Source organism: Heterodontus francisci, chromosome 42 (assembly GCF_036365525.1).
Source record: "Heterodontus francisci isolate sHetFra1 chromosome 42, sHetFra1.hap1, whole genome shotgun sequence".
NCBI classification, from domain to species: Eukaryota; Metazoa; Chordata; class Chondrichthyes; order Heterodontiformes; family Heterodontidae; genus Heterodontus; species Heterodontus francisci.
Window position 1 is genome coordinate 18,482,693 of NC_090412.1, and position 22,509 is coordinate 18,505,201.

Here is a 22,509-nt window from a genome sequence, read left to right on the forward strand (position 1 = left end):
AGGGGCACTGTCTTCCCAAAAATTGTTTGACAAACATTGCTTGTTCCTTGCGATTGTGCGGCGTGTCGGGGTAAACCAAAATTGAAACGAACTATAACATCACACCCAAGTGTCGTCACCAGGAAAGCGATGCAGGGACTCTTTGTTGTTCCCACACCAATCAAAAAAAATGAATTTGCTGCAGCCAATAGCAAAACGTTGCAATTTTTATTAAAACCTGTCTAGTGTATGTTTTTTTTAAAATTAGAAACTTTATGATGCAGTTGTGCGATTTCGCTGTAATCTGTAAATTAATTGCACGGTTTCTTTAAGCTACCGTGTGCAACCAGGTTGCAACTGGGCTGTGAAACTCCCTGAAAGTGATGATGTTTGATTCATCATGACCCATGAAAGAAACAATCACTCTGTACACGAAGGGAGTGATGCTTAAGAAGGAAAATTACTTTCCACTAGATATACCACCTTATGATTTTACAATACACTGAAGTAAGAATTACAACAATCGTATGGTGCCACCCACATTTAACCTGCAACTTAATTGTAGTCAGCATAACAAGACATTCCTAAAACCACTGTAATCGTACACAGTTTCAGTCCAATCCAGCAGACGACTGGATTCCTATGCTAACTCTGTCTTTGCACCAATTCCCGATGACCATGGATTTCAGGAGTTCTGCCAATTTTATTCGTAGCACCGTTTTAACCCAACCTTCTGGGAAATAAGTTTCCACGATGCGATAAATGTTAATAAAATAATATTCTTGTTTCAGTTCTCTTCCCCTTCACACACACTCACTAATTGTGCAACTGAAGAAAGTGGGAGCAGGCTGGGCACTGTTTGTTTCTGTACTTGCAGCTCGCTGCTGAATGAAGTTAATGCTGTCCCTGCTGTTGTTGGACAAAGGCCCAGTCTGCCTCACAAACCTTGGTAACCTTCTAGAGGGGGAGAGACACCTCTTTCCCACCCCCTGTTTGCAATGTGTCTTTATTTTGTGGAATTTTATCAGTTTATTGATAATGTCCGCACTTCCCTGTTGTGAACTCTGATGTGTGTTCAGCCAGGATCACTAACAGACAGCAAATAACAATGCTTCAACACTAAATAAGACACCGGCAACAAACACACTCTGGGAGGAGTCTATGCAGGGAAGGAAATTAAGGAATGGCTATCTGTATTGTAATTGCATTTGGGGGAATTTTCCTTGTTTTTACTTTTTAATTTCTGCATTAAAACACTTAAAATGTCCTTCATTGGCTGTAAAGCACTTTGTGATGTACTGAGGCTGTGAAAGGCACTATATAAATGCAAATCCTTCTTTCCTTAATGCTAATCAAGCCTGTGAGCACCCCCAAAAATTCACAGAGTCAGCTGGTAACTTCCCACTGAGTTCCAGCTCGACTCAGTGTTTCTTGATATCACAATGCAGCCATCCTATTAGATTGCAACCCACCTGTGGTGTGAGCAATATCATCGGGTCAGTATTCCAGAAGAAAATTATGGGCTACTTCAGGCCTGTCCAAAACTGCAGCCAGGACTTCAAAAGACTTCAACCGTATTTCTCTTTTTGGGCGGCACAGTGGCGCAGTGGTTAGCACCACAGCCTCACAGCTCCAGCGACCCGGGTTCAATTCTGGGTACTGCCTGTGCGGAGTTTGCAAGTTCTCCCTGTGTCTGCGTGGGTTTTCGCCGGGTGCTCCGGTTTCCTCCCACAGCCAAAAGACTTGCAGGTTGATAGGTAAATTGGCCATTATAAATTGCCCCTAGTATAGGTAGGTGGTAGGGGAATATAGGGATAGGTGGGGATGTGGTAGGAATATGGGATTAGTATAAATGGGTGGTTGATGGTCGGCACAAACTCGGTGGGCCGAACGGCCTGTTTCAGTGCTGTACCTCTAAATAAATAAGTAAAAGAGCGGGACTCGAAAATCCTCCTCAGAAGCTCGTCAGGTTCAGAGCAGTTACCTAGGCTACGTTATCGCATCATTTACTTAGACTTCCAGGCTTCACTATAATGCTTCTGTTCATCCACATTCTTACACTCCAGATAGCCAAGCAGTGAAGGATCGAACTAGAACCCAGTCTTTATTTCTGTAAATTGTAAGTGTGTAAACATGCTGCTCCAACACCAACCAGCACAGATATAGGAACACAAGTGAATTCCCAGTTAATGCCCACCACCTGAATACAATTAAACAGCTAGTTAATTTACAATTCACATACATGTTGCAGCTGTCAACATCATGTGGACAAATGAGACAGCCTGGGCCTGAAGCTGTATTTTCCTGAAGTCTTGGATCCTTGCACAATATTAAATATACAGGCAGCTTTAATTAAAACTGTGCTGTTCAAAAGCTTTAGTTGGTATGCTGTGGATAAGACATAAATACACAGGTAGGAGGGGAACAATGCATATACAGCTTGACTACTCTAGTTCCACCTACACCAGCACTACATGTTGTAGACTTCACTCGACCCTGAAGCTCAGCTTGTTTCGTTTTTAAACAAAGGCTGCCTCAATATTTACAAGAATAGTTTCTGAGCAAGGCTGGCGAGAGACCACCACTAAACAGTGTCCCGACTTTATGCCTCTCGCTGAGCATGCGACTGAGATGGCACCAGCTGGATAAATATCTCACCTATGTGGATGAGTTTCACTGAAGAGTTAGATCAATAGAAGCAGAGAGTCAAGTTTGAACTCAGTGAACATTTTTGCAAGGACAAACACTGTCATTGACTCACACGTACCTACAGCGTAATTGTGCACCAAATCGATACAAAAAGGACAGACTTTACAAACCCTGCACTGGCGAAGCAAAAATTAGTTCAAGGATATGGCGGACTCCTCAATAGCCTCTCACAATTAGCTTGCTCTCAATGAGTTACATTAGAAGGAGCAATGATTTCACAATCTCAAACGACACACATTCACAGTCACATCCAGGTCATTTATGACTATTAGATGTTTTCTCCGCCAAATAACTAGCACGTTTCTCAAGGGATCAGCAAATGAGTATCCTAACTTATGGAAAGTTCACTATAACTTTGGTGTACTTTTAATACTTTAGCGGAAGGAAATTTGTTTACGTTTTCCACGTTGTTTATATATAAGAAAGCAGGGAAGATTAAAAGACTATGAAGCCCATCCAGCCAGCTCCTTTCATGATTATGTGGACAGTACCTAAGCACTTAAGCCACAGAGGGTAGGTATTGCTTAAATATTCCCCGCCACAAAGGCAATCAACTAAAGAATGTTCAACCATCGGCACATCTCCAGTATTCAACCTTCTTTGATCCAAAGATAGCCACAGCCGGCCCCAGGCCCAGCCGTATACGGACAGCCTTTTGCTCTGTTTGATCACATTGATCATTCACCATCTCAGTAGCCTCCAATCCTATTGCTGATCAGGGTAGCTTGCTTCTGATCGAATGTCCCAAGGTGAGGAGCAGTTTGATATCCTGCAGTCAAGAGCTGAATCAACGTCATCTAATGAGTCCAGGGCATTGATGAAAAGTTTGCTGTTTCCTCTTCCCGTGAGAGACTTTGCGAACTTTGTACCAATTCTGAGGGCCAACTTTTTTTTAATGTCTGCTTTAAACACCATTGTGTGGGACATGATGTGATTCAACATGGCAGAGGTGCTGAGGCCAATCTGAACTCCCTCCCATCAGCAATGATGCTGGTGAAGATCAGTTCACGTAGCTCAGAAAGTCTGCCAAACTTGTTTTACAATTCATTCTTTGACACATGGATTTTGGACCAACAGGGTCATGAACAGCGGTTCAGATACAGGTGCATCATCACATATTAATTAGATACCTGACTTATGTTCTGAACAGGCAGGACCTCTGAACAGCTTTGATGTCATTTTCTTCCGTTTGTTGCTATGCTGGCAATGACGGAAAGTTGTCCCGTTTTACCAGCACCTTGCCTGTCTACTGCGCTCAGCCTGCCCCTTTGGCATTTTGATGCCACTGTAAAACTATGGCAGAGGGAAATGTAACTATTGTCAGAGAGTGATTACCGGTCACAGCTCTGTATAAGCCAATTGCTCATGGCGCTGTTGGTTTTGATGTTTGCATCGCTAAAACATCTTGCATTTACGGAGCACTTTAACAGAGAAAAACATCCCCTGGTGCTTCACAGAAGAGTAATGAGTGATGCAATGCCTGTCCAGCTGTTGAAAAGTTTGATCAACATGGTAAAATAGACATTTTTTAAAAGCAAATTCTACCATTCGTTAAACGATGTAGACTAGGAATCTCGGTTTTAATGGTTTTATGCTGTAAACGTGGCCTGCTTGATACCATCAGAATTAAAATCACCAGCTCCAACCAGACTGAATTCTGAACGAGAGCATCAAACTTTCTGCCAATGTAATTTTCTGCATCATTCATGGGTTATAGGAATCATTTTACCAAATTAAGGAAGAGTTATTGGGCTGGTGATGTAAACGGTTCTTGTCCTTCTGCAGCTACCCCCATTTTCAAGAATATTTACTTATCATGAAGTCACTGTTAAGAAGAATTACAGAATCATTACAGCACAGAAGGAGGTCATTTGGCCCAGCGTGTCAGCACCAGCTTTCTGAGCAATTCACCTAGTGCCATTCCCCTGCTTTCTCCCAATAACCCTGTACATTCATCCTTTTCAGGTAACTATCTAATTCCCATTTGAATGCCTTGATTGAACCTGCCTCGACTGCAGTCTCTGGCAGTGCATTCCCAGATCCTAACCACTCGCTGCATGAAAAGGTTTGTCCTCATGTCGCCATTGCTTCTTTTGCCAATTACCTTAAATTTGTGCCCTCTTGTTCTTGATCCTTTCACGAGTGGGAACAGTTTCTCCCTATCTGTGTGAAATCTGTATCAAGAAAATTACAATCACCAGGGAAGAGATGCTGAACAAATTATTGGAGCTGCGGGTTGACAAGTCCCCAAGTCCTGATGGACTTCATCCTAGGGTGGTAAAGGGAGTGGCTAGTGAGATAGTTGATGCGTTAGTTTTAATTTTCCAAAATTCCCTAGATTCGGGGAAGGTTCTATTAGATTGGAAAATAGCGAATGTAACTCCTTTATTCAAAAAGGGAGGGAGACAGAAAGCAGGAAACTACAGGCCAGTTAGCTAAACATCTGTCTTAGAGAAAATGTTAGAAGCTATTATTAAAGATGTTATAGCAGGGCATTTAGAAAAAATCGAGATAATCAAGCAGAGTCAACATGGTTTTGTGAAAGAGAAATCATGTTTAACCAATTTACTGGAGTACTTTAAGGGAGTTACATGTGCTGTGGCTAAAGGGGAACCGGTGGATGTGTTGTACTTAGATTTCCAGAAGGCATTTGATAAGATGCCACATCAAAGGTTATTGCAGAAAATAAAAGCTCAAGGTGTAGGGGGTAACATACTGGCACGGATAGAAGATTGGTTAGCTAACAGGAAACAGAGAATAGGCATAAATGGGTCATTTTCTGGTTGGCAAGATGTAACGATTGGTGTGCCACAGGGATCTGTGCTGGGCCACAACTTTTTACAATTTATATAAATTACTTAGATGAAGGGACCAAAGGTATGGTTGCTAAATTTGCTGATGACACAAAGATAGGTAGGAAAGTAACTTGTGAAGAGGACATAAGGAGGCTACAATGTGATATGGATAGGTTAAATGAGTGGGCAAAGACCTGGCAAATGGAGTATAATGTGGGAAAGTGTGAAATTGTCCACTTTGGCGGGAAGAATAAAAAAGAAGCATATTATCTAAATTGTGAGAGATTGCAGAGCTCCAAGATGCAGAGGGATCTGGGGGTCCTAGTGCATGAATCACAAAAGTATGCAGGTACAGAAAGCAATTAGGAAAGTGAATAAAATGTTATCATTTATTGTGAGGGGAATTCAATACAAAAGTAGGGAGGTTATGCTTCAGCTATACAGGGCATTGGTGAGACCACATCTGGAGTACTGTGTACAGTACTGGTCTCCTTATTTAAGGAAGGATGTAAATAAGTTGGAAGCAGTTCAGAGAAGGTTTACTAGACTAATACCTGGAATGGGTGGCCTGTCTTACAAGGAAAGATTGGACAGACTAGGCTTGTATCCGTTGGAATTTAGAAGAGTAAGAGGCGACTTGATTGAAACATATAAGATCGTGAGGGGTCTTGACAGGGTGGATGTGGAAAGGATGTTTCCCCTTGTGGGAGAATCTAGAACTAAGGGTCACTATTTAAAAATAAGGGGTCGCCCATTTAAGACAGAGATGAGGAGAAATTTTTTTTCTCAGAGGGTCGTGAGTCTTTGGAATTCTCTTCCTCAAAAGGCAGTGGAAGCAGAGTCTTTGAATATTTTTCAGGCAGAGGTAAATAGATTCTTGATAAGCAAGGAGGTGGAAGGTTATCAGGGGTAGGCATGAACTTATTGAATGGCGGAGCAGGCTCAAAGGGCCGAGTGGCCTACTCCTGCTCCTATTTCGTATGTTTGTGTGTAAGTTGGGTTTTAAAAGTCATAGCAAAAACAAATAACAGAAATGATTCCATTAGCAGGAATAAATACTATAGACGTAAATGGATAAAAATTTGGGATTTTCAATTGCTGGTCGGTGTAGCGAACTGCAGACTTAAATGGAATGGATATTGTTATTTACTTTTTCTGTATGGCCACCCCAATCTCCATTCCTTTACTTTTCTGCAGCAGCCATTTGCCACCATTCAGAGTTTGCAGCCAAGAGGGCACAATATCCAAGGTTAGATCTAGTCTCTATAGCCCTGGTCAGTGGTACTTGTTACCAGATCTGGCAGATGTGCTTAAGGCCCAATGGGCTGCCAATGTAATCTTCATCCTCTTTCATCTTGAGGCTGTGGGACTATCCCTATTCTTGCCCCAGAACTAATCCCATAACCAAGAAATGGCAGATTTCCGTCCGTATCCAGACCAGAAAGTCAAAAGCTCTGGAATGCGTCTCTTGTTCCCTCCGGCAAAAATAGTCGTCCTCTGTACAGTGGCAAAGAGGAGTCGGGAGCAGTGATGAGTCCAGGGAAGGAGCGGAGCTCAGCAAGTGGGGAGAGCAGAGAAAGTACTTCAGTGAATTGAATGATTGTTGGGGAAAGTAGGGGGAGGTGGCGAAAGAATGAGTGTGTCTCTGTCAATTGGATGGGGGTTTGGAACAGCTTCCCTCACTACCACAAGGCACTCGTGGACCTGATTTCCATTGGTCGGCAGACTCAAGTGAGAAGCCTGGAAGCCAGGCCATACACTGGGCTACTTGTACAACCAGGTTACCTCGGGTTAACTTCATTAATTAAAAAAGCCCATCAATTTTACTTGCATCCAGCCAAGTGAATGCCTGTTTTCTCGACAGTAACATGCCTTAAAGTATGTGGGGAAACTGAATCGGGTCAAGGTTACTAAATAAATCAAGTGTTTTGTAAGAAAAAAGTATGTGAAGAATTACATTCATTGGCTCTGTGTAGAAGCCTAGTTTACATGGGGTGACCTATTTGAACCTTGCTGAAATTCTTTGGGATTTTCTTCAAATTAGATGCTGCTGTATGTAATTAATTGAGATGGGAAAGTTTGTGTGAAGCAAACTGCAAAGAAAATGCAATGCTTCATTGATTTGGCACTAAGAATGTTTTATGTAACCCTTCGAGCACCAAATTTTAGTTTAAAAAAAAAAGATGTATATTGAAACACAGATTTCATCCTTTCACTGTTCAGCCTTATTACAACATCACATTCTAAAGTTCATGACCCTTTTGCATTGCTACGGTCACGATGATATCTGATATTTCTCTGGGTTCGTGCTTGTTTCAGGAATATGTCAAACAATGTTTTAGTGGCGAAAGATTTAAGAACGTTACTGCACTTAACGCTTTCAAACTTTAAATGCTTTTGCACCCTTCTCTTTATGTAATCCCAATCTTAATAAAACATGGACTGTGCAATTAACCCAATTGTACAGCTTTTATTTTCTTCCTTTATAACACAACTGCCACTAACGGGGAGAATTTTTTAAAAAATTGTTACAGTTTGAGGAAAATTCAGATTCCACTACAATGCATCGATTTAGAAATTAAATATAGTCACATAGACTGTAGTATAAGGATAAACACTCAGGGAGTGGTCAGGGTGGGGACGGGGGAGTGGTCAGGAGAGAAGAGGGAGACATGGATTCTCCCTCCCTGAGTTTTTTTCTGGGCCATGGGCTATGCACACCTCTTGCCCCCATTTTGCATCCCAGAATTGCCCCATAACCTCCCAAACTGTTTATATAGGGTTGTGTCTCTGGCATTGGGCCCTTTGGTTTAGGGTCGCATGTCAGCCTAATTGAAATATTTGCTGGGTACTTTATGTAGACATGGGCAAACAGTGACAGATCATCCACAGCTGAGCACCTCTGACTCACTAAAATGCTTGGTGATATTAATTACAGGCCAACCCATTTCACGGCAAACCTAGGGAGACAGTATCACTTTTGGTCGCCTTTGCCATCTGCGATTCAAAGACGTAAAATAAGATCTTCATGCTCTAATCAGAAGCAGATTGATGGCAGGATGATCACAACTGTGAAAAATGCAGGGCCAACTGCCTGGAAAGTTCATTTTCCAGCCAGGTGGAAAGCTGGGAAGTTCATGTATACCCTTTTAACCCTTACCCTGTTGACTAGATGAACTCCCAAAGGCTACTGCAACCAATTGTGTGACAAGTAATACTGATCTTTACAAGTTAGCATGATTTTAAAAGAGTCATGTGTTTCAGATGGGTCAGTTATGCTTCTTACATATTTGAACTCTCTCCTAGTGTATGCACCTTCCTCTCCGAGCAATTACTCTTAGAAGTGCAAACATGCAGAATGGGCAAGTGAATTTCAATATCGATAAAAGTGAGGTGCTTCATCTTGGTAAGAGGAATGAGGAGGGAACATACCCCTTGGAAAAGGGTCTAAACGGGGTAGAGGCACACAGGAATCTAGGGTTAGAGATGCACAAATTAAAAGCAGCAACACAGGTTAATAAAATGATAAAAATGCAAACAAAGTGCAGAGGTGTATTGCTAGCGGAATAGAATTCAAAAGCAGAGAGATATATAAAAATTACATGGAACCTTAGTTAAACTTTGATACTCTGCATAGTTATACGCCAGGATTTTACGCTCCTGCACCCCCCACGAGCGGGCTGGTGGCGAGGTGGGGTGGGGGGGTAAAATTGACTGGGAGGGGATGGGGGCCTGCCATTCCCAACACCTTCCCGCCCCCGCTACAACTTTACGAGGGGCAGCGAGAAACGGCCCACCCACCCCAGGCTAATCAAGGCCCTTAAGTGGCCAATTAACTGCCACTTAAGGACCCCCTCCCACCGCCACTGGGTCGGGCGCCTCAGGCCCCCTGACTGCCGCCAGGTAAAACCTGGCGGCCTCCTTGCAGGCTGGGGAAGGGGGACCCTCCTGAACGGGAACCCTGTGTCCCATGGAGGGCCCCCTCCCCACGGCCCATCCACCCCCACTGCACAACCAAACCCTCTTGCTGCGCCGGGGCCCAGCGATTGTCTTCAGTGAGGCACCAGAGACACCGTTCTTCCAGGCTGGCATCCACGATCCCGCTGTTGGCTGGGCACAGTTCCAGCAGTGGCCACCGCTCCCGGTGGCGCTGTTGGGACTGAGAGCTGCTGGGCCACTGATTGGCTGGTAGCTCTATTAGGCGTGACTTCCTGCCTCAGAGGAGTGAAAGTCCCGCCTCAGGCCCGATTCCCTCTTTTTGGCCAGTGTGTGGGGCCTCCTGCCCAAAATCTCCATATTACAAAAAAGATATGGAAGCACTGGAGAGGGTATACCAGCACTATTTCAACTGTTGGGCCTCAATTAAATACTCACCGGTCCATTTCCCACTGCCAAATGGGCAGGAGGGTACCAGTGACTGCCAAAGTGTGGGTGCCAGGTGAGTGGTGGGAAATGGGTTTCGGGAGAGTCTTACAGAAGGGCAGCAGAGACTGCTCCTCATTGGGCCTGGAGGAGAACTACCGCTCCTCCTGGCTCTGCAGACGATGGTTTCCAAATGATTCTCATTTGGGCCTCCTCATCCATCCCAACACCTGCCCACTTGTTTTTGTCTGGCCGGGAAACCGCAGTGATCTCTCACCTCAGGGCCTGGGTTAAAACACAGTCAGAGTCTTATTGATGTATCAGGACTATGATTTGTATAAATTCACAAAGCTCCCACCTGCTTTCAGCGGGGTCCTTATATGCCTGCAGGACCCGGCAAGACACGATCACAGGCAGCATGATTGGAGTGAAATCCGAGCTGGGAACTGACCTGCTCGAATTAAACTGTCCACCAGTCCTATTTTCACTGGGCAGGTAGGATAAAAATTAACCCCTACTTTATGGCAAACGTTCATAGTAATCATTGCCATTCGGTCACTTCGCTACTTGTCAGCTGTGGTTCAGTTGGTAGTACTCAGACATCCAAGTTAGAAGGTTGTGGGTTCAAATCCCACTCCAGGACTTAGAGTCATAGAGAGATACAGCACTGAAACAGGCCCTTTGGCCCACGGAGTCTGTGCCGACCAACAACCACCCATTTATACTAATCCTACATTAATCCCATATTTTCTACCACATCCCCACCATTCTCCTACCACCTACCTACACTACGGGCATTTACAATGGCCAATTTACCTACCAACCTGCAAGTCTTTGACTGTCGGAGGAAACTGGAGCACCTGGCGGAAACCCATGCGGTCACAGGGAGAACTTGCAAACTCTGCACAGGCAGTACCCAGAACTGAACCCGGGTCGCTGGAGCTGTGAGGCTGCGGTGCTAACCACTGCGCTGCCCCTTGAGCACAAAAATCTAGGCTGACCCTCCAGTGCAGCGCTGAAGGAGTGCAGCACTGTTGCAGGCACCATCTTTCAGATGAGATATGAAACGGAGTCCCTGTCTGCTCTCCCAGGTGTATGTAAAAGATTCCATGACACTATTTCAAAGAAGAGCAGGAGAATGATCCCTGGTGCTTTTTCCAATATTTATCCCTCAATAAATTAAAAGCTAGTCTAATGATGGCCATGAAACCATTGTTGATTGTTATAAAAACCCATCTGGTTCACTAATTCCCCCATTAGGGAAGGAAATCTGCTGTCCTTACCTGGTCTGGCCGACATGTGACTCCAGACCCACAGCAATGTGGTTGACTCTTAACTGCCCTCTGAAATGGCTTAGCAAGCTATTCAGTTGTACATAACTGTTACGAAGTCAATAAAACAGAATTAAACTGGACGGCCCACCCGGCATCAACCTCGGCACCGGAAACGACAAAGGCAAACCCAGCCCTGTCGACCCTGTAAAGTCCTCCTTACTAACATCTGGGGGCTTGTGCCAAAGTTGGGAGAGCTGTCCCACAGACTAGTCAAGCAACAGCCTGACATAGTCATACTCACGGAATCATACCTGACAGACAATGTCCCAGACACTGCCATCACCATCCCTGGGTATGTCCTGTCCCACCGGCAGGACAGACCCAGCAGAGGTGGCAGCACAGTGGTATACAGTAGGGAGGGAGTTGCCCTGGGAGTCCTTAACACCGACTCCAGACCCCATGAAGTCTCATGGCATCAGGTCAAACATGGGCAAGGTAACCTCCTACTGATTACCACCTACCGCCCTCCCTCAGCTGATCAGTACTCCTCCATGTTGATCACCACTTGGAGGGTGGCAAGGGTGCAGAATCTACTCTGTGTAGGGGACTTCAATGTCCATCACCAAGCGTGACCCAGTAGCAACACTACTAACCGAGCTGCCTGAGTCCTGAAGGACATAGCTGCTAGACTGGGTATGTGGCAGGTGGTGAGGGAACCAACAACAGGGAAAAACATACTTGACCTCGTCCCCACCAATCTACCCGCCGCAGATGCATCTGTCCATGACAGTATTGGTTGGAGTGACCACCGCACAGTCCTTGTGGAGACGAAGTCCTGCCTTCACATTGAGGATACCCTCCATTGTGTTGTGTGGCATTACCACCGTGCTAAATGGGATAGATTTCAAACAGATCTAGCAATGCAAAACTGGGCATCCATGAGGTGCTGTGGGCCATCAGCAGCAGCAGCAGAATTGTACTCAACCACAATCTGTAACCTCATGTCCCAGCATATTCCCCACTCTACCGTCACCATCAAGCCAGGAGACCAACCCTGATTCAATGAAGAGTGCAGGTGGGCATGCCAGGAGCAGCACCAGGCATACCTCAAAATGAGGTGTCAACCTGGTGAAGCTACAACCCAGGACTACCTGCGTGCCAAACTGTGTAAGCAGCAAGCAATAGACAGAGCTAAGTGATCCCATAACCAACGGATCAGATCTAAGCTCTAGTCCTGCCACATCCAGCAGTGAATGGTGGTGGACAAGTAAACAACTAACTGGAGGAGGTGTCTCCACAAATATCCCCATCCTCAATGATGGGGGAGCCGAGCACATCAGTGCGAAAGATAAGGCTGAAGCATTTGCAACAATCTTCAGCCAGAAGTGCCGAGTTGATGATCCATCTCAGCCTCCTCCTGAAGTCCCCAGCATCACAGATGCCAGACTTCAGCCAATTTGATTCTCTCCGCGTGATATTAAGAAACGATTGACGGCACTGGATACTGCAAAGGCTATGGGCCCTGACAATATTCTGGCAATAGTACTGAAGACCTGTGCTCCAGAACTTGCCGCGCCCCTAGCCAAGCTGTTCCAGTACAGCTATAACACTGGCATCTACCCTGCAATGTGGAAAATTGCCCAGGTATGTCCTGTACACAGAAAGCAGGACAAGTCCAACCCGGTCAATTACTGCCCCACCAGTCTACTCTCAATCATCAGTAAAGTGATGGAAGGTGTCATCGACAATGCTATCAAGCAGCACTTGCTTCACAATAACCGGCTCAGTGACGCTCAGTTTGGGTTCTGCCAGGGCCACTCAGCTTCTGACCTCATTACAGCCTTGGTTCAAAATTAGATAGAAGAGCTGAACTCAAAAGGTGAGGTGAGAGTGACTGCCCTTGACATCAAGGCATCACTTGACCGAGTATGGCATCAAGGAGCCATAGCAAAACTGAGGTAAATGGGAATCAGGGGGAAAACCCTCCGCTGGCTGGAGTCATACCTAGCACAAAGGATCGTGATTTTATTTTTATTTTTTATTCATTCATGGGATGAGGGCATTGCTGGCTAGGCCAGCATTTATTGCCCATCCCTAATTGCCCATGAGAAGGTGCCGGTGAGCTGCCTTCTTGAACTGCTGCAGTCCATGGGAGGTAGGTACACCAACAGTGCTGTTAGGAAGGGAGTTCCAGGATTTTGACCCAGCGACAGTGAAGGAACGGGCGATACAGTTCCAAGTCAGGATGGTGTGTGGCTTGGAGGGGAACTTGCAGGTGGTGGTGTTCCCATGCCTCTGCTGCCCTTATCCTTCTAGGTGGCAAAGGTCACGGGTTTGGAAGGTGCTGTCGAAAGAGCCTTGGTGAGTTGCTGCAGTGCCTCTTGTAGATGTTATTGGAGCTGCACCCATCCAGTCAAGTGGAGAGTATTCCCACACTCCTAACTTTTGCCTTGTAGATGGTGGAAGGCATTGGGGAGACAGGAGGTGAGTTATTTTCCGCAGAATACCCAGCCTCTGACCTGCTCTTGAAGACACAGCATTTATGTGGCTGGTCCAGTTCAGTTTCTGGTCAATGGTAACCCCCAGGATGTTGATAGTGGGGGATTCAGCGATGGTAACGCCATTGAACATCAAGGGGAGATGGTTAGGCTCTCTCTTGTTTGAGATGGTCATTGCCTGGCACTTGTGTGGCACAAATGTTATTTGCAACTTATCAGCCCAAGCCTAGATGTTGTCCAGGTCTTGCTGCCTCTGGACATGGGCTGCTTCAGTTATTGAGGAGTCATGAATGGTGCTGAACATTGTGCAGTCATTAGCGAACATCCCCACTTCCGACCTTATATGGAGGGAAGGTCATTGTTGAAGCAGCTGAAGACGGTTAAGCCCTGAGGAACTCCTGCAGTGATGTCCTGGGACTCAGATGACTGACTTCCAACAACCACAACCATCTTCATTTGTGCTTGGTATGACTCCAACCTGCGGAGAATGAATCACTTTGCACTTTTCTGTATTAAATTTCATCTGCCACATGTCCACTCATTCCACGAGCCTATGTTCTCTTGAAGTTTATCACTACCCTCCTCACAGTTCACAATACTTCCAAGTTTTGTGTCATTCACAAATTTTGAAATTATGCCCTGCACACCCAATTCTAGGTCTTTAATATATATCAAGCAAAGCAGGGGTCCTAGCACCGATCCTTGGGGAACCCTGTTGTGTGATTGCCTTTAAGAGTGATGCTCCTTTAAGATCTTAGTATGCTAATGAGCTAAGTGCCAGGATGCAGTCATGTGACTCAGAGCCAGAGGCACTCTGTAACTGTAACACCAAGAGGCAAGTCACGTAAATAGTTAGCTCTGTACTCTATATATGCGTTAGCTGTTTAATAAACCTGTTTGAGATCTTCAACAATCTGGACTCCATGCATCTCATTTATGTTGCATCAGACAACATAAAAAACTTCTCATTACATGGTGGCAGCAGTGGGATCTCATTACAAACCCCACTATATACATTCCTCCAGTCCGATAAACAACCATTCCCCACTATTCTCTCTTTCCTGTCACTCAGCCAATGTTGTATCTGTGCTGCTACTGTCCCATTTATTCCATGGGCTCTAACCTTGCTGGCAAACCTGTTATGTGGCATTCATGACATACCTTTTGGAAATCCATGTACACCACATCCACCGTATTACCCTTATTAATCTCCATTACCTTCATCAGAAAACCCCTAACAAATCAGTGCTGGCTTTCCTTAATTAACCCACATTTGTCCAAGTGACTATTAATTTTGTCCCAAATTATTGTTTCTAAAAGCTTCTAATCAGCCACCTGCCCTCTCCTGTCCAGTGGGCTGGCAATTTTCAGTCCCTGGAGTTACCCTGATCTCACAGAGTTGCTCAGTGCCCATTGACACCTTAAACAGCTGAATGCCCAACTGTACTTCATACAGTTTTAAAGCAACAGAGACAAGATGAAAGAGTCTGGATTTTGATTCAGTGGAGAAGATGGGAAAAGGAGTTCATTGGAGCATGTTTTTTTGGCAAATCTTTGCTGTTTGTCTAAAAAAACCACAACAAATTGACACAACGGGGGAAACTTATTACTCTAGCATCACTTGGACCTTTCAGCTATTCTATCCATACTCTATTCTCGTAAAAAAAAAAGCTAACTTTTAATGCAGACAATGCTCTTTCAACTAAAGACTTATTAACTTTATAGACACAATACTGAATGTGCTTTAATAATGATTGACCTGATGTAATATTCTATGGTAAATAGGTTCATGCTTATTTTTGGCCAATTTGTGCTTCTAAACCTGTTAGCTGGAGTTTCACGGCCCCCCCGAACGAGCAGGCTGGTGACGGGCGAGAGGGGCATAAAATTGAGTGGGATGCTAGGGGTGGCGGGGGGGGGGGTGTTGTTCCCAACTCCCTCCCTCCCTGCAATTTTACACAGGGCGGTGGTGGCGCGAAACGGCCCTCCCTCCCCAGGACAATCTTGCTTGGGTATCCTTTATTGATGTGTAAGCTTTGATAGTGAGTAGTGGCAGATCATTTACCATGAGGGGCATCTCAGTGAGTCTAGATCCTGCCCTCATCTGATGCCCACGAGCATTCCCAGCAGATGCTGCTGGTCCAGAGTGAGGAGCCTCAGCCAGTGTTTCTCTTCCCCAAGTCCGTACTGCTGAGGCCCATTGGAACACCCCTATTACTACCCTGGCTGAAATCAGCGGCGGTCAGAGGTCAAATCTCCAAGTCCACATGACTCAGTTGCTCCACCAATAGACACACTGAGCCACCGAGGAAGCGTGTCTTGCTTTCTAATAGTAACATTTAAGTAGAAAAGAAAAAATAATTAGATGAGAAAGTGGTGCGATCTGTGGGTGAGATTGTGGTGTAGGCTGATGATCCTTTGCCCTTTTAGCATTAAGAAAAAAGACACAGCAAGCATTTTATGCTTGTAACAGGACTTTATATATTTAAGTATTGTGCTTGGTTTTACTAGATAAAAAATGGGTCGGTACATCGGAATCATGCATTTTGATCAGGTTATGTGTTATCTGAGGTAGACAGCGCATCACATGTGCTCCCGTCATTGAGCACTTTATCAAACTACTGCAATAACAAAATGCAGACAAAACAGTTAATTTGAATTCACTTTTCTACGAGAAGCAGCTGGAACCTAAACTCCAGGGTCACTTATTTCATTATTTCTCTGCCAAAACCTGGAGGAGCTTCAGTTTGTGAAAAGACGCTGAAGGACGGAATTCTTCCCTGACTTTGAGCAGATCATGAATGACTTGTCCTTCGGTCAGTTCCTGCAGAAGTTACAGGTGGAGAGTTTTTGGGGACAAGGTTCCTGTAACACAGTAGGGATCAGGCTTCCTCCGCAATCACAATTATCCTCACTTTTACTGAGAACTTTCTGAAATCCCGAATGTCATGCTCCCTTGCCCCAAACGCAATCTGTTTTCACTGCGTTTGTGCAGCCAAAGCAGTCAGCAAAGATGTGATACAGTACAGCCCATTTTAACACCTGGTCTTCCTCTTAATCTTTCAATGCCTGAAGCTAACAGGAAGGCTGGTGGGCAGGAGCGAGAAATTGGATGGCTGCTGCAGACCTTAATAAATGGTTCCTGGCAAGGGGAATGAGGGGATGTCTGGGATGATCATGGCTGGGGAACGAGGTTGTGTCGGGGGTGGGGATGGTGGGGCTGAGGCCCATAGCAGAGGAGGCACAAGATTTCCATGTTCGGCCAGGAGAACCACACGTGATACTCCTCGTCCACAAGGAACCTTACAAAAATGTAAACTTACCAGGCCCCAATCCTGCTTACTTTCAGCTCCCTGATTGGGTGTGATTTGCCCACTTTAAAGTTAAAATTGCATTGGGCCCTGAATTGTGTTACTGGGCACCTCAACGTTTCGATATATAAGAGGACCCGGTCTGCCTATAGCAGGTGGCCTTCACACTCCTATAAACACAGGAGTTAAACCCTGGAGCTTGGGAAAGCAAAGCAGTTAGCTCGGCCCACTGTATCACCTGTCAATATGATCTTAAATTGGCCATGTGGTGGGTTATGTCGGAAAATGAACAGAATCTAGACAGGTACAGCACAGGGGTGCTATCCTGGGCTTAGAACCTGTTGCTAGGGCAGGGAGGGGAGACAGAGACCAATTTGAGGGAGACCAATTCTGCAACACTGGGCTACAAAACCTGAAAATGCTTTATGCAAAAAGTAGAAGAGCATTCTACTCACTAACACATATTGTAGAGCACATTTATTGACACTGATGGGAAAAAGTGACAGAAAGGGGTATTTTCTCTTTTTTGTTTAAATGGAATGGAACTGTGCACCACAGAAACCACCTGATTTGGAGCAATAATTGGTTTAGTCTAGACCTGTTGTCTTCCTACAGTGGTAATCAGTTGTGTAGACTGACTGGCCCAAACTTGGATCTTGACCTTTCATTGTTCAGTCTTGACAACACACCCATTCCTTGTTATTTAGTTAAATTCAGCCAAATACTATTTCCATTATCATCAGATCAAACTTTTCAACAATTCTTAGACTAATTTTTAAGAATAGGTGCAAAATTTAGAGAAAATTTGCAGTGCAAACATAAATGTACATTCATGGCTACCTCAAAGTATATATTTGATTATATAATATGGTCATTTGCAAGTTTAGGAGATACTTTCTTAAACTGCAGGAAAATCGAAAAGCATGCTGCAGTGGGTAAGTAATGTGCAGTGCATTAGATGGGGATGCAAACATTTCTGTTTCAAAATGTGAAAGTCTAAGACTATTTTTGTGGTTGTACAAAAGATCTTATCAATCAGTCTGTCCTGACCACAAAAGTATATTTGACTCACGTAGAATTGTGAAGTGTATATCAAGTTTTTTTGGAGTTCTAATTTAGGGATACAGTGTATGTTCATGTATAAGTTTAGAAATTTAGGTCAGTGTTTAGGTTTTGAAAGTAGGACAAGGTCACCTTACCTACAAATCATCAGGGTGAATAGACTGTAGATCACTCTGGGGAGTCCAATCATCTGCTCTATTCCAGACTCTCCAAAGTGATTCCTTGCTCTCCAAAGCCTCATCTTCCAATACTTTCTTTCTATTACCAGTTTTCTGCGTCCCTGTGCCATGAATCCAATGCTCCATTCCCCTCCCGGAGCTCCCAATATTGCACTCCCTTGGTCCAATAATACACTGGAAAGGGGACATTGTATAGCTATTAATAAGCATCGGACCCCATTGAAATCCCTGGAGATTCAAATAAAAAGGTGTCAGAGGTCCAAATTTTCACCAGGAATAAACATGAATACATTCCTGTAGCACAGGGAAGTCTATTTCATGTTTCAGTTGTTGTATCCTGAAGAATTAAATGATGACAGCCCAGCACTTCAATTATTTCGAATAGATTCTTTAAAAAAAATCATGTATTTCAAAATTATATGGCATTAAAAATAGTTTGATCCTAAAAATATGTTCATGTGGAGTGTTCTTTTGAAGCCTCTCAACACACTGCTATAAAAAACACTGGATAGCCTTGATGTTTGATGTTGTATTTGCAGGAAAAGTACACCACAGCCATCCTGTTGGTGGAGTCCCATGGTTTTTCACTGTTTCTTTCCAGTATTGTGTTGGTATCACTGCGTTCTCCTGTTTGAATGACTGAAATCTGGTGGCTGTACAAACAGAGCAAAGCTCACATTTTGGTGTTGTGCAGCCTCATTTATATAACCCCATCATGGGGTGGTGGCGGGGGGGGGGGGAAGTCTACAGGCTGATTTGTGTCCTTCCTGGTTGGGGCTCTATAGGACCATTCATCACTGAAAGATACTCTGATCCCTGACCTCTCATTCCGATCAGTCCTTTGAAAATTGAAGTTTGGGACTTCCCTTTCTGGTGGCCAAACCTCCCTCAGTAGCTACAGATGAGAGGCCAAATTTATATTTATATTAACCAACGAGAGTAGAGAGCTATGGAACCACCAGTTGAAAAGCAGCCATCTCTTTCAATGGGCCTTGACATCTCTGTAGCCAGTAGCCTACCAGGCAAACAAAATCTGTTGGCACCTTGAGGACATTTGCAAGCCACTCATTCTATGTAGGGTACGCCAACTTGTGGTTTTTGTTACTGGATTTCTAAAAGCAAACATGAAGCTGTTGGATTGTTGTAAAAGTTCCAACTGCTTCACTTGTGCCCTTTAGGGAAGGAAACTTGCCGTCCTTCCCTGGCCTGGCCTACATGTGACTTTATGTCCACACCAATGTGGTTAACTCTGAATTGTCCTCTGAAATGGCCATTGTAATCATATCAAGGGCAACGAATGCCAGCCTTGCCAGTGGCACATCTCAAGAATACGCAGCAAAGAATAAACATATAATACACTAAGATTCATATGCTAACTTATGTACAGTGATATTCCAGAGAAATATCACTTTCCTGTAAAAACTGTTTGGATTGGAAGGAGACTCATGTGGAGCATAACCACCAGCACACATTAGTTGGGTCAAAGGGCCTGTTTCTGTGCATTATATTCGATGTAAGTAATATGTACAGTGTAGCATTTTGCTTTGCATTTCTGCTTATTGACATGTCAGAATCCACTGATGGGGTCTGAAGCATATTGTTGCTTTGGGATATCATTGAGGTTCATGTTGAGCCCACGCAATGTGACATCACAGTGGTTACTGTTAAAGTCACTCAGCATATCGAATGTGTTCATATGGTTTTAGTCCTGCCTTTTCACCACTATACCTGAATCAATATGAACATTTTCTATACCTGTAATCCCCTTGAGAAAGGGATATATGTTAAATGGGTTCCAGTCTACCAGCATGGGCCAAGTGATTACCAGCATCAGTGAAATCAGTGTAGTTTTTGTGTTGATTTGTTGTGTAAGTAAACTGGACTCCTGTGTGAAAAGACTGACCCACCCATCACCGCCACCCATCACCGCCACCCACCCCGACCTCCCCAATCACTGGAATTGCACATTCCTGTTCTCGGACCAATGATGCACGAATCCCTATGGCTTCCATTAAATTCAGGGTTGGCTGTCAGTAACAACTTTATACATAACTGGTAGTAAATCCCATGTAAGGTTTGCAGTTCCAGTAATGAATACCAGTGGAGGTCCCTTTAACTGCATGTCCTGAACTGGTCTACATTTCCAATAAGCAGTGTGACTCAGTTTGGTGCACAGTTGATAGATGCCTTACCTCACAGCCCTTTAACCAGGCTTCAGAACTCCCGAAATTAAAAGCTAAACAACTAAGGCATTGTAACCCAACTCATGACTTTGTTTAGAGATGTTAACAGTGTCCACATGTGCAGTGAAGACTTTGCCATTTCCTCCTGCATTTGAGGACACTGACTGAGTCACACACTTGCCTTTGAGTCAAGAGATTATCGATTCATTTCCCACTCCAGAGACTTGAGCACATGGTCCAGGTTAACACTCCACTGCAGTACTGATGGAGTGCTGCACTGTAGGAAATGCCATATTTTGGATGAGACCTTAAATTGAGGCCCTGTCTGTCTCTCAGGTAAAGGCATAAGACCCATGTCACTGTCTGAAGGACAGCAGGGCGGTTCTCCCCAGTGTCCAGGTCAACATTTGTTCCTCAATCAACATCATAAAAAGGATTATCTAGCCATGTCTCTCATTACCATTAGTGGAACTTGATGTGTGCAAACTGACTGTCAGATTTCACTACATTACAACATGACTGCACTTCAAAAAAATTATTTCGCTGGCTGTAAAGTGCTTTGCAGCATTTGTAGCACAACTGGACAAATCTGTTCTTTCTCTTTTTCTGCTCAATGATGTGTGATTGGGGGATATTACTGCATAGGTGAAGAGGCTGTATTGCTTCTTCCTTCACAAAAGACTGTGCACTACTTAGTTTAGTTTAGTTTAGTTTAGAGATACAGCACTGAAAAAGGCCCTTCGGCCCCCCCCGAGTCTGTGCTGACCATCAACCACTCATTTATACTAATCCTACACTAATCCCATATTCCTACCACATCCCCACCTGTCCCTATATTTCCCTACCACCTACCTATATTAGGGGCAATGTATAATGGCCAATTAACCTATCAACCTGCAAGTCTTTGGCATGTGGGAGGAAACCGGAGCACCCGGAGGAAACCCACGCAGACACAGGGAGAACCTGCAAACTCCACACAGGCAGTACCCAGAATTGAACCCGGGTCGCTGGAGCTGTGAGGCTGCGGTGCTAACCACTGTGCCGCCCCACTTGCTATAGGAAAATTGCTGCCTCAAATTCTATCTACCCTCAGTCCCAACAATACTTGGATTGAACATAAAAATGTTCACAATCTGATTATTCCTGGCCATGGAAGGAGCCAATCAAAACATTGACAGGAGAAATTAGCAGGAATCATTGCCCCATATTGCACACCTCCATCCCCCCATCACTCAACTGAGGCTGGCCATGAGACATTCTCCAGCAGGCATGCATCTCAGTTCAATGATTGCTTGACATTAAGTATGGCCAACCCACACTTTCCAACACAAAGATTTGTTTTTTTATATTATCAGTCAAATCCATTTGCCCCTGAATTTGTGTCAATGTATTCACATGGACACACACGGTAAAACTTAAATTGTTCCCTCCCCCAAATAATTGAGCACAACTGCAATTACATACAACATAATGATTTAAACAGTACAATATGTGAGATTTCCCACATCAGAAACCATTCAAACAGTAATTACACTCAAAACAATTTTTGGTTTTGCTGTCAATTCCTGTGTGGGTTAACATACTGAGGCCTCAGAGTTGGTCACGTCACTGAACCATTTAACTCTGCAGTCGACAGCTTTGCCAGCCTATTCACTGTAACCGATTAAAGCAATGCCTATTGGATCATGTAGAGACGAGAGGTACTTCAACCTTGTATTACTGCAGCAAGAACAGCCCTTCTTGGGTTTCTTAATGACCCTGTTCCACATACTTAATTTTGCTCTTGGCTGCTTTAGCAATTGCGTAGCTACCGTTGAACGAATACTTGAAATCTGACCTTGCTGCTTAACACTTGACTGGACTCACCATACCTCACACGCCCATCAGTCTTAGGATTCTATATATATCGTGTGGCCATGGACATGAGGGCTAAATTCTAAACAGAATGAAGAAATCTGAATCAAGTGGAGCCAACATGGATTCATTTGGAACAATTCCATAATTCTTCCCCACATTATTGGGGCTCAGATTCTCTTGTGACTTGGGATGCATTTAGTAATGGTGTGAAGCACTATCTGCTTGCCGCCAACATTAAACTTGCATCAATCCAAGCTTAACATTTGGTCTGACTCCAGAGAGAAGTGGTGCCGTGACTCC

General features: G+C 44.4%; 1 protein-coding gene across 2 annotated transcripts in view; it reads left to right on the top strand.

Annotated features, from left to right (window-relative positions):
- The window catches only part of LOC137355492 (rho GTPase-activating protein 22-like), a 330,838-nt gene that overhangs the window by 149,231 nt on the left and 159,098 nt on the right, over positions 1-22,509 (top strand). The window lies entirely within an intron of this gene.